Consider the following 3988-nt stretch of genomic DNA (forward strand, 5'->3'; position numbering starts at 1 on the left):
CACAGGAACAACGTCACACCAAAGTCAGATAATAATCCACCTCAGTCCAGTACTGTATTATCCGTCTGTTAAATGCAATGCTAATGATTTTAATGTTTTTAAATGAACACAACACTTCAGATGAGCTTTGGAAAAAAAAAAAAGATTTAAAATATTTAATTGTAATAATTACTGCCTTCAGAATTTTACTGTGAAATTAATCCAGTTTATTTATTTATTTATTTTTGTTTTCTACAAAAGCAAAATTGATCAGAATTATATGTAGTAATGATATAGTTTGTATGTTTTAACAAATGAGGTATTATAACATAGTTGTAAAACAGTTATAACATAAGTTAAAAAGTATAAAATATAATATAATTGTAATTGTAATAGTGGCAACGCATGCTTTGTACTCCATTCACTAAATCTACCTACCTGTGTTTTACCTATGTGACATCTGTGTAAACTGCCCTTGTTCTACTCGCCCATGTAATTTCTCTTTAAAACCAATTAAAACACCTGTTTTCTACAAAGTGCAGTTCATGAAAATCGTTAACTTTCCAGACATATGTGCCGATTATCAGACTGCCTTAATAGAGACACATATTCTTATCCATGTCCTACTTATGTGATGAATCCATCAACTTTATTTGTGACTAACTGCTTTGAAAGTCTGCAACCTGCATGCCAATGCATAACAAAACCACCGTCCGATGCCTCATTGTTTTCATTTAATGAACAACCATTATACATTTAGAAACAGTATCATTTAACCACAGTAAGCAATTAAATGTGAGTCAAATTTGCTTCAGGCTCACTGAGTATTTGAAATATCCCCAACATTTCCTCTGCATCCTTTAGCTTAAGAGGAAATTGAATACATGAGTAATTGAACTACCACACATTTAGAGAAGTGGGGTAAAAAACATACCTCTGAGATGTCTTTATTCTGTAGTCAAGTGAGTCGAGATGCCACCAACTAGAGTTGAACTCAAATTCTTCATTCACAACAGAACCAAATGAAACTAACCCAATGTCCCAGCTAGGGCAAAAAGTTTCCTATTTTATCGCTCTCGTTCTATGTATCTGGAGGGGCCCTCTATGCCCTGGTGTTCCTGTGGCTGATATTGAGCTGCAGATAATAAACTTTGACTTGTTGTTTGATAGGATTATCGCTTTACCACACTGAAACCCCAGGGCTACTAAACAAGAGTCAATTGCAGTGTTCTCGTAGTTTGTGTGTGTGTATTAGTTGTGTGTCAGTGTGTGAATTTGTGTGCAATGATTCTTTTGCCAGTTTGGTTGCCATGGGATATCCCCTTAGAAGAGTGCTCCGTTCTAGCATTGAAAGAGCTTGTTAGGATTTAAAAATGAAGCAGGCACAGTGCCTAAAATACAGACAGCATGAGGTATCCCAAAAATGACCCCAAAAGCATGACTTTATCAGTTAAGACCCCTAAGTTATGACTGATACTGTACATTTTTAATTGGTTTGTAAAAGATGTTAAGGTGAATAAAGCAGATTTTAAATCAATAAATGTTTGATACTTTAATACAGCAGAGTTTATCTCAGAGTTGATCATGTGTGGTTTACAAAGATGATGATATGTTTTCTCTGTTGCCAAGATGCTCCATACCGTTGCAGTGACAGCATAGTAATAATGGTAACACTTTAGAATAGGTAACACCTATAAGTTAATTATTAGCATGCATATTACTAGAATATTAGCCATGTATTAGTGCTAATTAAGAACATATTAATGCCTTATTATAATTTACCTTATTCTACATCCCTAATCTTACCCTATTCCTAAAGCCAACAACAACCTTACTATAATAATAATAATAATTCATTACATTTATATAGTGCTTTTCTAGGCACTCAAAGTGCTTTACATAGTCTGGCAACCATATTGTGCCAGAACGCCGACCACACACCAGCTTACTGGTGGAGAGGAGACAGAGTGATGAAGCCAATAAGTAGAAATGGGGATTGTTAGTAGGCCATGATGGTCGGAGGCCAATGGGAATTTAGCCAGGATGCCGAGGTCACACCTCTACTCTTTTCGAAAGACATCCTGGGATTTATAATGACCATAGAGAGTCAGGACCTCGGTTTAACTTCTCATCCGAAGGACGGTGCTTGTTGACGGTAAAGTGTTCCCATCACTACACTGGGGTGCTAGGACCCACACAGACCACAGGGTGAGCACCCCCTGCTGGCCTCACTAGCACCTCTTCCAGCAGCAACCTAGTTTTCTCAGGAGGTCTCCCATCCAGGTACTGACCAGGCTCAACCCTGCTTAGCTTCAGTGGGCAACTAGTCTTGGGCTCCAGGGTGATATGGCTGCCGGTACTAACTATTAATAAGCAGCAAATTAAGAATTTATTGAGAGAAATGTCATAGTTAACAAGTGTTACCTATTCTAAAGTGTTACCATAATAACATAGCAATACACTAAGTAATAAGCTGCATCTACTAAATCTTGCTGTATTATAAAGTAATTGATAATGGACTCTTTTATTTGAAAAGAAGATCAAGCAAGGCGTGACATCATACTTTGCTGTAACAACACATCTTTCCCAAATGGTATGCTCCATAGAGAAGGTTCTGATGGAGCATTTTAAGGAATACATTAGATGCATTTTAAGAGTGTAGAAAAAGCCAGGTCATTTAAAAATAATAATAATAATTGGATATCTGAAAAGACAACTGGCCTTTATGTCTGCAATTCTCTTTGGTCAGAAATGGTCAACAATTTGGCAAACCCTGAGGTTTTCTGAATGCACTTTATTTTTTTCACAGAGTTTGTGCACTTACAGTGTACTTACCTAAGAAAATACTGGATAATATAAGGTAACATGGATTTGGGTTAGGGATAGGTTTAGGGGTAGGTTCAGGGTAAGTACCTACAGTAGTTATTACCCAGTTATTGTACTATAACAAGTATATATGTACATGTGGAACAGGATTGTAATATAAAGTGCTACCAGTTTTCCCATTCATTCAAAATATGTGCATCTAAATGCATTTCTGAAAAATATAAAAAAGCGTACCTATACATATGAATCGCTACCTTTTCCACTTAAAATAAACACTAGAGGGAGTAAAACTCCAACAACTTTTATTCCTTTTAACACAAAATATGATTTACAGGTCAACAGTTTCAATTAATAAAGCCTAAATTTTGCACAATTACTTGAAGAATATTAATTTATATATCTGAAAAAAAAAATTTACATGCTGCAACATTTCGAAACTGATTCTTTTGGATGTAAGTGTGATATATTTAGCTTTATATGTATAGATCACGATAGTTCATTAACTTTTAGTGACACTCCCTGGATATTTGAATTATGAACCTGATATGTACCTGAAGCAACATAATAAAAACACAGCAATATGTTTCTATAGCAATAAAAATAATAATAAAACGTATTGAACCCGTGTTTTAGCGCCACTCAAAGGACATTTCACTTTATAACTGCTGCGATATGTGCAGTAAGCTAAGTAATAAAAAATAAAAATGTAAATTTTCGCATTTCGAATGAGCCTAGGTTAAGTTTTCCTCTACATTCTTTTGATGCACAATATCAATTAACAAATTTGCTGAATATTTGCTGCATAATCTTCACTGTATAAGCATCCTAAAAAACACTACAAGTCCTATAAATAATAGTCCTAAAATGAAATTCCATTTAGTTCCTACATGAAGCAAATAACTGTTCCATTGTTACTTTTGATTGGATTAGAGAATAATGGGTGTCCATTCCTGCTCCTGAAGGGCCACCTTGATGCAGAGTGCAGCTCTATCCTGCTTTAAAACATCTGCCAGGAAGTTTCATGTAATGCCAAAAGATTCCAGAGTTACTGCAATCAGGAGGTTTACTAGCTAGTTTAGATGCATTTCCTTAAGGCTGGAGCTAAACTAAGCTTAGAGCATCTACTGCAGAAAATAATAATGTGCTACAATGCAGGAATTAAAAAAATTGTAGCCAAAAGTAT

Source organism: Carassius carassius, chromosome 22 (assembly GCF_963082965.1).
Source record: "Carassius carassius chromosome 22, fCarCar2.1, whole genome shotgun sequence".
Classification (NCBI taxonomy): domain Eukaryota; kingdom Metazoa; phylum Chordata; class Actinopteri; order Cypriniformes; family Cyprinidae; genus Carassius; species Carassius carassius.